The following is a 13,830-nucleotide window of genomic DNA, read 5'->3' as shown; positions in this document are numbered from 1 at the left end:
TAGTATTTGTGGTCTTCTGGTGTAGGAAATGTTGGGAATGTTATAATTATAGAATGTTTAAATGCAGGAGGAACTATCCCTGAGGTAAGGGGCAAGTTGTATGTTTTTTTTTATGAAACTTTGTGATTTTTTTTTTTCAGCTGCCAGACTACGGAATGTAGGGTATAGTTTGCTGACCTTGGACCCTGAAGAGTTTAGCTTTAGTAGTAGTGACTTAGTTTATCTAACAGATATTTGGGCGAGACAGAATGTAGCAGTGTATGATGAGAGTGAAGTTGCAAGGTCTCATTGGTATTAAAACAGGCAGTGGGAAAATGATGATACAGGAAATATTTCAACTAGGATATGTATAACTGAGAGAAAAAAATGATTATTGTCTTCAGCAAAAAAAGAAGTTATGTACCTACCATAACATTCCATGTGAGTTGTCCATATCACCTTCATTCTGTACTGATGGGTTCAGAACTGATCCTTGGTTCTAACTCAGCCATTTCTTCAGGTTCCTACTGTGTGATCACAGATGCAATTTGTCGAATGCGTCATGATCGAACCTAAAAGAACGAAAAGGCAAAATAGAGAAGTGGCTTTTCAGCGAATTCTTTCCCTGGGAAAGAATTTGCTTGGCCGCTTTCGTTACTTTGCCATTTTCGGCACTGTAGTGCGGTCTCGAAGTTGGTATATTTAAGAAGGGGAAGTGTGGGGGGTCCTTCATTCCCAAAAATGAAAATTTGAGATTGCTGCTAATTGTACCCAAACAGTAGCTGCAGCCACTCCCTCATTAAAAAGTTTCATCAAGAACTCCAGGATGGAAGAAACAGATGCTGAATAAGGGTCAATATGATTTTCTAATGCCCACACAGAAAATCTTTTCCATTTGTTGAGATATAATCTTCTCGCAGATGACTTGTGAGAAGACATCAGGATATGTTGTGCTGCAGATGAAAGGTTGTATAGCATGGCTATAGTTGGAACTGGAGCAGCCAAGCTGTCAACTTGAGGGTGTGAAGAGAAGGGTGAAGAGCCCCTGACAAACGGGTTAGAAGATCTGGTACTGGGTCCAGAATCTAAGGCTCTTCCTGAAGATGAGGCCGTAGGAAGGGGAACCAAGTTTGATGAGGCCAGTAAGGGGCTATTAGAATTAAGGTTCTTCCCAATGTACTGACTTTCTGAAGAATTTGGGAATCAATGGAAAAGGGGGGAAAGCATAGAGGACACCCAGGCACCAATCATGTACAAGTGCATCCCTCGGGGGAGGGGGATTAGGGCAAAGTAGCTGCTGCATTTTGCGTGCATGAGCTTGGCAAACAGGTCTCAGCAAGGCTGGCCCTATTTTCGGAAAATTATTTCCGCTGCTTCTTGTTTCAGGGACCACTTGTGCGGCATCAGAATTTCTCTGCCGAGTTTGTCTGGTATCATGTTGGATTTCGCCAGGATATGCGTTGCTATCAGAAAGCGTTGGGAGGAAGTAGCCCACTGCCATACTCTCAGGGCCTCTCGACAAAGGGGGTAAGATTTGGTTCCTCCTTGTTTGTTTATATACCAAACAAATGACATGTTGTCTGTCTGGACTGCAATTGTTCCTAGTGGAAGAAAGTCTTGGAATGCCTGCCACACCAGAAGCACCACTCTCATCTCTAGGACATTGATATGCAAATGGGCCTCATGATCCTGCCACATGCCTTGGGTTGTCCTTCCCCGATAATGCCCACCAACCCTATCTGGAAGGCATCTGTGGTCACTGTGGCTAGTGGAGATGGGAGAATGAAGGGTCGACCTAAGTCACTTATTCTGAATGTAGCCACCAATGTAGGTCTTTCTTGCAAGATTCTGTTAGCATTATCTGATGCACCATTGGAAGTTCCTGCATGGACCACTGGGCGAATAGGAGCCACTGTAAGATCCTCATGTGCATCTCAGCTAGGGGAATTACACTGACAGCTGCTACTATTGTGCCTGATACTTTGAAAATTGTCTTTGCTTGAGTCTTTGTCTTTGCTTGAGTCTTTGTTTTTAAAAGAAGATCCAGAACCTGTGTTCGAAGGGTGCATATCCTTTCTGGTGGAAGTTTTATCATTATTGTAAAAGTATCTAATTCTGCGCCTATAAAACCGATATATTGCAATGGCAATAAGGCAGATTTTTCATAGTTTATCACATCCCTAAAAGAGCACAAAGATTCAAAGTGGTGTCTCTCGCTTGTGTAAGAAGATGCTTGGTGGTGGCAGTTAGGAGCCAGTCATCTAGGTATGGAAACACCTGGAAACCTAAACGCCTCAGGTGAGCCATAACCAGTGCCATACATTTGGTAAACACTCTGGGGGCTGTAGTGAGACCAAAGGGCAGAGCTCAGAATTGGTAGTGACTGGCTCCCAGCCAAAAGCACAGATGACTCCTGGATGGTCTGTCCATTTTTATATGGTAGTACGCATCCTGGAGGTCTATAGAGCACATCCAACTGGATTTTCCCAGAAAAGGGAGTATCAACTGCAGTGTAACCATCTGGAACTTTGTCTTTCATACAGATTTCTTCAATCTGCTGAGATCCAAAATGGGTATCCAGTCCCCTGTTTTCTTTGGAACTAAAAAGAACCTTGAGTAAGTTCTAGATCTTATCTAGTCTGCGGGGATCGGTTGGATGACTCTCTTTTCTAGCAACTTCTGAATTTCTATGGTAGCTTGTTTCCTGTGACTAGATGGAACGTCCGGAATCCTTCTCATTAGTGGGACTAGCATAGAAAAGGGTATACAGTAACCTCTGGATATAATACTTTGTACCCACTTGTCTTTTATTATTTTTAGCCAGGCATCTGGGTATAAACATATGCGACCCCCGACTGCCTCCAGAAAGGGACAGACGAGCCTCCTTTCAGGAATGCTGAAACGGCTTACCCAAGAAAAATTCTGTGTTGCCCTGGTTTTGCAGACCCCATCTGCCGCGTGGCTGGCTTCTTCCATTATTACCTCCTCCTCTGCTCCTAGAGGAAGGTTCACCACGTGTGTCTGGAAAGACTCTCTGGGATTTTTGAAACCACATTTTCCCTCCCTTTTGACCCTTAGGACAAGGTCTACAAGGTGTGGAAAAATGGACTCCGACAGCAGAGAGAGTCTTGCCTTCCTGTTCACACCTGGTTAGTGTTTCTTTGATTTTAGTCCCAAAAAGGGATGAGCCATCGAAAGGAGTGTTATTAAAGGATGACCTGAAAGGTTCCGCAAAGTTACACAAGTACATTCAGGAATGTCACTTAAGGGCGATTCCTGAACCTGCTGATCTACTCGCTCCATTGGCTGCATAAGAAACAAGCCTCATGGACGAGTTCACTACTGAATCAATGGTGGAGCATTGGGAGGACACCTTATCTGCAACCTCCGCAGATCCTGAACTCTGGAGAGTGTCTCCAAGCTCCTTTAGGAGATCTCTCTGTAACCTTGTGAAATGGGTAAGATAATTCAGGGACCTAAGTGTAAAGGTCGGTGAAGAGAACATGCGCTTTCCATATCTGTCCATTGTGCGTGAGTCTTTGTTAGGAGGATGGACAGACGTGGAAGTCTCAGACAACTCCTTTTTGGTGGCTGCTACCACCACCATAGCATCTACCGGGACCCATTTTGTCAAAAAAGTTTTGTCTTCTTGTGAAATAATATCTGGAGACTCCCATGCCTTTCAACAAACCAGTTCCATGAGTTTGTTGAACAGTGGAGACACCCAAGTGTGGAAAGACAAGACCCAAAAGCCTTCAGGTAAACAGACTGCTCATCAGAAGAGGTGATAGGCTTCCAGCCACCTCTCTGTTTAAGGATCTCTAAGATGTCTGCACAGGAAACATCTTCAGAGGGCAACCGTGGGGACCATTCTGAGTCATCAAGGTCTGTGTCAGACGTGACTGACTCCTGCGGGGAGTACACATGCTTCCTCTTGCATAATCTCTTCTGAGGGACCTCTTCAGGAGGACATTCCAGAGAGGTTTTGGAAGAGAAGGGTACGCCCATAGGGGCAACCTGGGGCTCTGGGTCTCTACGTCTGAGTGGAGTCGGTAATGCCAAGATGGACACCAGTGCCTTTGGTGGAGGAATGACTGGGCCCTAGAGTGTGACTGTTCGCAGAGACAGTGCTCGACTCATGGCCCTGCCCATGACCTGAGGAAACCCCCGGCTCCAAAGAAACGGAAGGACCCCTGGCCCCATGGTGGTTGGCTCTGAAGCCGAGGTAGGAGTCAAACTCACCTGAGTCGAGGTCCCAACAGATAGTCAAAGTGGTAGGAGCTAAAGATCCTAGAACAGGTCTCGGCTCCAATGGCTCCATGCATTCTGGCTTCAAAACCACAACTCGCATCAGAGGAGGACCTGATGCTGTCGGGATAGGTGTGCTCAGTGCTAAATTCTACTGGGTCAGTTTTAACAAAAGTTTTGCCAGCGCCGGTGTCCTCAAGAGACTCTGCACCACATGATCCACATCATAGTCAGAAAGGCTTTTAGAGGATCGAGATGAGGGAGCTGGGGATTCTGTTGTCTGTAAAAAAGGTGACCTCAATGTAGGAGATACCGGCTCCAGAGCAGGGGACCAGCTCCTCACTTGGAAAACCAACGGCCCCGAAGTCAGTGGAGCCAAGGTGGATGGTCTCTTGGAGCCAACAGATTGGACATTGTCGGAGACATCTTCACAGACTTTTTCAATGGCTCCGAACCCTCTGAAGCAGTAAGGGATGACCTTTTTGAAGTTTTGGTAGTCTTGTCCGATTTTTATGTAGGAGAAATGGGCTTCTTTGGAGGACTTTGACCCTGTTCCAAGGCCTCTGTAAAAGATTTCACCAGTCCTCTTAAGATTAGCTTGTTCTTCCTCTCGTGAAGAACCCTGGAGCTAAAGGAGTGGCAAACTGCACATGACTCCTATAAATGAACTACCCCCAGGCAGTAAACGCATTCATTGTCCCCATCAGTGATGGACATTTTTTGACTGCACTTAGGACATTTCTTGAAACCTGAAGGTTTAACTTTCTTTACCTTGTTTAGACATTGTACAAACAACAACAACCAAGTAATCAAAGGAAGAATGGACCTGCAACTCTCTAATTTAAATGAGTTAGATTGATAGGGAGATATATAATTTCAAAGGATAACTGCCACATAACAACAATTCTAATCAAGTGATATATTAGGAAGAAAAAGCTAACTAACAATCACAGAGAAAGAGAAGAGCCCTCTGAATAAAAATGGAATCAGATGCTCTCTAATAAAAAATGAGCTAGCTTATACCAGAAGGAACTATAGAAAAAATACACCTCTAAGATATAAAACTAAATATATACAATCTACAACCAAGTGGGATAGGTTATTTTGAGCACAAAAAGGGAAACTAGTTAGGCTTAAAAATGTCCACAAGGGCAGCTAGCCTAGTACTTACTTATGAACTGATGAACCTCTAAGGATAGTGCTTGGCTCTGAGAATGCCGAGGGCAATTAGGAATATCATATAACATCATATCATATCATATCATACATCGTGAACTGCTACAGGTCTGAAAGTGCAACAGTTTGGTCCCAGACAGAATATACTAGGACCACTCAGTTGTATTAAAGTGTGTAGCAAGATGTACTAGTTTGTGTTCTGGACAGGGTCTTCTTTCCTCTATTTGTGGAGGGCATTTATTGTTCTAAATGGTTGGTATAACAGGAAGTAATCACTAAGACCCTTGGGAGGATCTGAATTTTTAAGCCTCTATTATCAGGTCAAGAGCAGAATAATTACCTGTTTGAGGTTTGGGTCATTTTGGCATTTTATCAATTATACAATACTGTACTGATAAAATGTTTTATGCAATGAATTGGCTAGTGGGTAAGTAGAATTAATACTGATGTCTCCCAGAATAATGGTGTTTTTGGAGTCTTATGGAACATTTCTTAGAAGGGCATTCTGCATATTAGATATAGTAGCTCAGAAATGGAATATAAACTATGGCTACACAGAAGTAACTATCAACACCAGCAATGAGGAGGAACAACACCCAGTTTGGAGTTTCATCATTTGTACAATCTGCTATAATGACAGCTATTCCTTAACATGAGGTGTTGAGCTTGACTTGATGTAGGCTTCCCCCACAACCTCTAGAATCGGGTCTAAAACTGGCAATTATTCTATAGTGATTATTGGTGTAGGATGAAGGGCGAATGTGATCCTTTGCCCATGTCTCCAGCATCCCTACAGCTTGGGGCTGCTCCACTGTTTGCCATGTTTCCAATATAGTCCATTTGTTATTCAGACTACCTGGACTGAGCCACATAATTTTTTACGTCTTTATGTCTAACTGTGGTAGCTTAGGTTACGTAATATTGGTTCATTTGCATAGTTGGTTCATGATTTGAATCCATATAATGTGAGAGAAGCAGTTTATTTAGAGTTTAGACATCAGATCCTAGAAACACAGTAGGTGTATTGTATGTATAAGATATTGCTTTTTGTTCTATATATTAAAATGCTACTGTAGTCCTTAAGAAGTGTTCATACTTTGACAAGAGTTTAGGTTATTAGGTTTGTTGTTGCATGTGGGTGTTGGTTGGGATGATGTGTGAAATTCTTAGGCATGCTAATAAGAATTAAAAAGAGTGCTGCGGTAGCGTTGTCGCCTCACAGCAAGACGTTATCCCGTTCGATTCTTAGCTAGAGCATCTACTGTGGAGACATGCGTGAATGGGCGTACCTTCGGTGAAGGTTGTGCGTTAGGGCCGGCAACTCAGCACGTAAAAATCAACTGCCAATCATTAGCGGACCGGAGTTCCGCTGTGGTGACACCTAACCAGGAAAAGCCGAAAGAGACAACAACATAACAGCAAGTTTGAAATGTGGCATCTTGTTAATGGCTGGAAAGTAGTGGCAAGGCTACATCTGTCAGCATGTTACAGATAGTGCTGGTCAATGGTGAAGGGCCCTGTCTGTCTATCACAAATGCCTGAAAATTTTAAAAGTAGTGAAACACTCGCAGGGTTAGCTAAGTTGACTGCAGAGTACAAGTATCCAAATGTATAAAGTTGATAGAAAATTATATATAGGCTGTATCTTTATGGCTCCCTGGCTTATTGGGAAAGGGCAGAAGGCATTCAGCCTATTTGCCACTTAAGCTAAGTGAACAGTGAGTCCAAAGGGTTCAGCCTGCCACCTAGGGTAAGAGGAAAAGAAGCAGCCTATCTCCCATCTAGGCTGCAAGAAAGAAAGAAAGAGAGGGGGAATAAGATTATGAGAAGCAGAAGCAGCTGTTGAACTCTAATCCCTAATGAGGTATAAAAGTAAAGATATAGGGTGGGTGGGAATGGGGAGGGTGAAGAGTGGAGTGGGACTACACCCTTCTCTTGCAAGGAGAACTATGCTGTTGTTAAATCAGAAAACAGAGGAAGGAGAGTGAGAGCTGATAAGTAAGTTAAGGGGAGGGGGGGGGGGTGGAGAGCCTGGAAGGAAGATATAGAAGGATTACAATTAAAAGTCATGAGAGCTGGCACACTAAGCTAAAGCACTAGTGAGAAAGAATGCAAAAGATAAAAAGGGGGAAGAGGACAGATTACATAAAGCTTAGCATTCCAGTCAGCATTAAGGTAAGATGGTACAGTCCAGCCGAACAGTGAATTATTACAGAGGGAACTTGAAAAAAGAAATTAAGAAGTAGCTATTTTGAGGACACAGTCAAGTTCCCACCCCTCATACTTTTCCTACTAACCGTCCAGAAATATGTTTATCGTCACTGAAACTGTAAGAAAACTGAACAAAACTGAAACTTAACTATAAATTCTGTGAATCTATACAGAGTTGAATCATGGTCAAATGGGGTCCTAGGCAGGGTAATGGATTGGGCCACCGCTGCAGCCCACTTATCCCCTACCATAGCCATTCCAATGTCCCATTACTTGGCTATTTCTCCTGAGTTAAAATAAATGATTACAGACATTTGGATTTAATTTAAAACTTTTATTTCAAATTTTATAGCACAAACATTGTTAGACACTTGCTAAACAAATCAACAGAGTCTTAGCATTAACAGTAAACTTCTCTGCCCTTGAAACTCACATTCATTGAAATGGCATTGAAACCGACATTCAATGAAAATGCGTCTGGCTAGTGGTGAATTAAGTTTATCTTTGGGCTGTTTTCAAACCACAGGCCACTTGCACACATCAAGGATCATGCACAAATGCGTATGTTCTTTGATTCATCTTCTTGATTGTATTAAATTATATTCTTTGCATAATATACAATTTGTTAGAGTGCATTTTAAATTTGAAGTTTTAAACACTTTTCCAGTAAGTAATGAAACAAAATGTATGAATTAATATTGAAAAAATGCCCGTTTCAGAACAATTCAACAATAAAAAGGCCCCTCAAACTTCTGTCATTACAACCTATCAATATCATTTAATATGCACAATCTGCAGAAGTAAAAGTCATCTGAATAATTCCACATTAAAGAGATCTGAAACTAATGAAGAGGTTGCTATAAGCAAACAACTTTACATTTCAGTGTTTCATCTACAAATTCAGTGCCTGCTGCCCTTGAAGAATAAATTGCTTATGTTACATTAAAAAAAAATGGTAACCTGCTAATATTGTACTAGGGAATGGATGGCAAATAGTTACAAGGCATCTCACTAAATGGAGGACACACTGAGGACTGCAGCACCAACAGTTTCAGAAATCCATCTACATGATGTGGGAGTAGAACGTGCAGACTTCTATCAAAAGTAAGTATGCCACCTGTTGTGCTACTAACACTGCTTTCACATTCTGTAGCACAAACAGTAATTACCATTTGCTAAACACAACAGATGCACATCAAAAACAGACAGCATGAGCAGCAGTAAAGTTATTTTCCCTTGAAGCTCGCAGTTCCTTGAAAGTGCACTGAAACTAATAGTCTGGCAGATAAAGGAGAAGCTTCAGCCTGGTTAAATTAACTAACCTGTCTCCCCTAACTAGGGCATTTTAAACACACACACACTTACTCTGTTTCTCTTTCATCCAATAAATCCATGCTGTTCGTTTAAAAAACCTGAGCGCTCTACTCTGTTCCAGTTTAAATGTGTCTGCATTGTACTAAAGAAGCATGCACAGATGTTAATAACATACCTTGTGTGCGTCCTTAAAGAAGAAATGTAATGCACGAGGCGTTCTTAAAGAAGAAATGTACGTTTATGGCAGCCTTGGTCACCTAGTGCTGGGTCCAGATCTGAATGTATGTGTATGTACGTTCATGTATATCTTCATGCATAGCAGTACTAGAATTTGTTGACTGTATATGTGGCTGACAGCTGTTTAGTCAATCTCACACGGTCAACAGGAGTGACACATCACACAATTCCAGCTCTGAACGTATGTGTATGTACATGAATAAATGTGTGCATTCATAGGAGTACTTGAATCTGTTGACTGTGTATGTGTGTCCGACAGCTGTTTAATCGACCTCACTTGGTCAGCTAAGCAGCTAGTTGACAGGCCTGAGATATCGCACAATTTCCAGGGTTGGGGAATATACCCTTACCATAATTTTGTGCTATCTCCGCGTTAATAAATATAAATATGCAAAAAAATGATGTTTTGTTATTATTTTAGTTTTAGAGTTCGCATGCAGTGTTTGTTTCTCAGCACATGTACACCAGTGTGTCAATGTTAGTGTTTTCAAACTTATGAAGTTGATGTTTTTAAATTCGACTTTACATGTTTTCAACTGTGTATAGTATAAACACACAAATATATGTATATATATATATGTGTGTGTGTGTGTGTGTGTGTGTATAAATTGTACATGTTTGATCAAATTGTTCTTAGATTATTAGAACATGCCTAATGAAAGAGACTACTTATGCCTAATGAAAGACACTACTTATCTGACTAGGTGAACGGTCTGTTTTATTTGTTTGTGTGAATGTACTAACTACACAATTATTTAAATTGTATGCTTTTATTGTAATATAATCTGATACATGTTTCACACTACATCTATGCACAATTACTAATTTCTACTGCTCTCTACTTCTGGCAAGTACTTATTATAGGTTTGGTACTTCCTAAGCATAGGACATGGCTAAAAAGGATCCAAGGACCAGCCCACTCATCTGGTCAACAGGTGAGTAAATAAAAAAAAAAATGGGTATATAAGTGAATTATCCATTGGGTGATCACTTTCACTATGAGGACCACTGCACGTATCACAGTGATGTACAGTCGTGGCTATGAAGGAGTGTGGTATGGTCTCTCTACAGCAGTAATATCCCAAAACCTGAAGCTCATTTGCGTGTTTGCTTTTTTAAAATTGCACATCATGGAAAGCAGCAGGTAGCAGTGTAGCTCAGTCATGTTACTACTGGCTTATTACACTGCAGTGCCTCATACATGAAAGAACTTACCTGTTTTTAACACTAGATGGAAAAATGTCCTCCATATTGCAACCTTATTTTAAGATTTTACAGCATTTACAACACACATTTAATGTACATATTTCAAAGTTGTCAGAAATTTGAAGTGCCTGTTCAATTTTAGCTCATATTTTCAAAGTCAAACCTTTCTTGCTTGACATAATTTTCTGCAAAAGCAGCATTTGACTCATTTCTAAGAACGAAGCAGTTTTAGCTGTGACAAACATAGTTCCTTATAAGTAATAGAAAATGTCTTTTTTCATACTGACAGGAGAGAATTATTATTCCTCAGTCATTCTCAGCCTCATCTCATTATGTCAGGCACCCTGCTACCTCCCATTGTTCAGCAGCAAGGTACCTCCTGAACCTGCCATAACATGCACAAACCCTCAATATGTCAGCCGTGAGGTGCTATGCACAATTACTCTGCTGTCATCACCACCTAAGCAGGAAGAAATAAGAAAAGACTTTCACCTAAGTCACAGTGCCCACAGTCAGTCAATGTGAGGCTTTACAATAACATAATGTCAAACTTAAATATGTTGCAGTGTCATGTCCATTGTCACATGTATAATACATCATCAAACTATTTGGCCTGCTAGTGGCTTTATTCATCCCACAGCTCACTGGCCAGTTATTTTTATAATACTGCTTACATTTATTTGGTGTGCTGTTCACAAATATTGCTTTTAACATGTATTCTTTCTAGTACAGCTACTGATATCTGCATCTCAAAGATGAAAGTATTTGTTCATCAGAGTCATAAAATACATTTTATGTTTTATTAAATTAAGTCAACACTTTAAAAAAAAAAAACAGACTCTACTCCTCAGAAATTAAAACAAAAAAAGTTTTTAGTTTGAATGCAATACTGCAGTTTCAGTTTAATATATGGTTCAACTGTTCAGTGCTTATGTGAGGCTATTAAATAAACATTTTACAGTAGTCACATTGCTCAAAGGTTTAAACCAAACTGGGTTATGAAAATAAAAATTAAATTTTGACTGAGCTTTGAACAACATTTTTAATATACTAAAGAGATCAAATTAAACCATTAATACTGATTTTATTTTAGGGTAAGATCCATTAATTTTTGTTTACATTACTTTTTGTGGTCAAAAACATGAACACAAACACATACACACATACATTTCCATGCATAATGAAATATGAAAGAAATTCCTTGAAATGCTTGTACTTAACTGAAATGGGAGTGATTAAGTATGTTTTACCAAAAAACACAAATGCTTTTTTGTCACTTTGATCTTGTCATGATTTAAAGAATTGTGCTTCTCTCAAAACTGGAGTCAAAAATCTTTATTGTTCTTTTATTGTATTTATTCATTTGACCAATGAAATGCACTAATCCACAAGACTTATCCCCACCATGACCCAACCCTTAAGCCAGACTAACAGATCAGTAAGCAATAATACAAATAATTGCAAATTAATGACAACATACAGCAGACTACTTAATCTAGGCTAGACTGGAAAGGGCATACAAAAAGAATATGGTCACCTTTATAACTACAGATAAATTAGTTCTACAAAAACCAAAGTACATGCTCACAATGATGCTTGGGGTGTTGAGACACAGAGATACATTACTCACTTTTTATACAGATGCACATACTGCACATAAGTTTGAGACACATTTGTTGCCATCAGTGGTATCTGGCAGATGTTAAATAAAAGGATACCTTTCAACTGTCCAGATTTTTGCCTCATATTTTGGTATGTTCCTCCTAAAAATTGTGGTTTTCTGGCTAATCACTTAAGATTGAAGTCAATGAACAACGACAAATATTTGAGTTTCGTCTTCATAATCCCTCAGAAAATGCATGCTAACACAAATTGTGTTATTCTAGCAACTTTGTAAGTTTATAAGAGCAATATTTAAAATCTGTCCCTATTTTTGGCCCTTTGTCCTCCATTATTTTAGGCTATGTCCACATTTCTTTTACTAAGAAGTTGAGAGATATGGTAAAAAGTGAGAAGTTTTTTTTTTTCAACAGATAAGCCCGATAAGAAAAAATATCTCTTTTTAGAGGTAACAAATGAATAATCTTTTTTATTTTTAAACTGAAATGTTCAGAGTCAAACAAAATGCAAATGAAGAGTGAAAGAACAAAACCTGTTATGAGACAATAAAGCTTGTCAGCATCTCATAGCCTTATTCCTCTATACCAAACTGATGGAGACAGACCGAGCCTTTTTGTCCCTTTAGAACAAAGGCATTTAGATTTGTTTTCTCCTTTGTGGCATTCTGGAGAATGCCGTTACTGGTGATACTATGCTAATGAATTGGCCTTTTACATTGTATGTAATAATGCCACACTGGGAGTAACATGTGGGTGTTGTTAGTGAAACTTGCGGCTGGCAGGTGGTTACACGGTTCTGAATAGAACACAGATCTCATAAAGCCTATTGCATCTCATCCCTCAAAATTAATTTTATATAAGATGCTATTTTATCTTATTACGGTCCCCATATAGAAGTTGTGGGCTATGCCAGCAATGTGTCTATGCAAAGTCTGAACTATCCCAAAGTGCTTCCATTACCACACCATCATTTCTGAACCTATCCTAACATTTGTGGACTAAGTCCTGGATGCTTTTACTGTCAAAAAGTTTGGACTTCCAAATACATGTGCACTCTGGATATCAATATTTATCTGAATTTGACCAGTTTCAGCATCCTTTTTGTAAAACAATGCATAACAATGCCTTATTGTACTATAAATTTTGTTTATATGGCAGTGTGTGCTTGCACTGGTATTTTAAAAGGATAAGATCAAGAGAAAGTTCTCAGATCCAGAAATTCCATGAATTCATAGGCTAAACATTTTAATCGTGCTGGTATGAGTGAGATCCATGTTACTCATAACTGTGAAACAGCTGACCTGGGTCTGACTAGCAGACGTAGCTGATTTATGCCAGGGGGAGGGGTGGGTTTTCAGCCATGGTGAAGATGAGGGTTACCAACATGGCTGCAACCAGTGGGGATGCATACCAGCAAAATATCTGTAACATGGGAGCTGGGATTGTGGTAGGTAATTAAAAAACAGAGAATCACACACACAACTCCCCTGTTGAAAATTATGGAGATCCAGTAATGGAATGAATGAGTCAACATAACGAGAAACAGGCTTGATGGTCAAAGCAAAGAGGACCAAAAAAAATGCTGGTTCACGATGTAGTGGTGTAAACTTGTATTTCAGTGCTTTGTCATACAGAAACCACACAAAAATATAAAAAATGAATGCAGGAGACACAGATATTATTAAACAGCCATTGCAAGTCCAAATTAAATGTAATGGAACCACAAAAGGAAGCCACAATCTTCAAGCAAAAAGGTTTATTCTCTTTTCACACACTCTAACCTTCAAGGAGTACAAATACAATGCAACTTCCCTCACCCCATATATACTCACTCATTCAG

The 13,830-nt window shown here is 40.0% G+C and overlaps 1 protein-coding gene across 1 annotated transcript in view; it reads right to left on the bottom strand.

The window, feature by feature from the left end:
• LOC122789801 (X-linked interleukin-1 receptor accessory protein-like 2) overlaps positions 1-13,830 on the bottom strand; it is a 1,631,279-nt gene that overhangs the window by 1,373,065 nt on the left and 244,384 nt on the right. The window lies entirely within an intron of this gene.

This window comes from Protopterus annectens, chromosome 15.part0 (genome assembly GCF_019279795.1).
Source record: "Protopterus annectens isolate FY-2018-M chromosome 15.part0, PAN1.0, whole genome shotgun sequence".
Classification (NCBI taxonomy): domain Eukaryota; kingdom Metazoa; phylum Chordata; order Ceratodontiformes; family Protopteridae; genus Protopterus; species Protopterus annectens.
The sequence above is the reverse complement of the archived record's forward strand: the minus strand, read 5'-3'. Positions and strand labels throughout refer to the sequence as shown.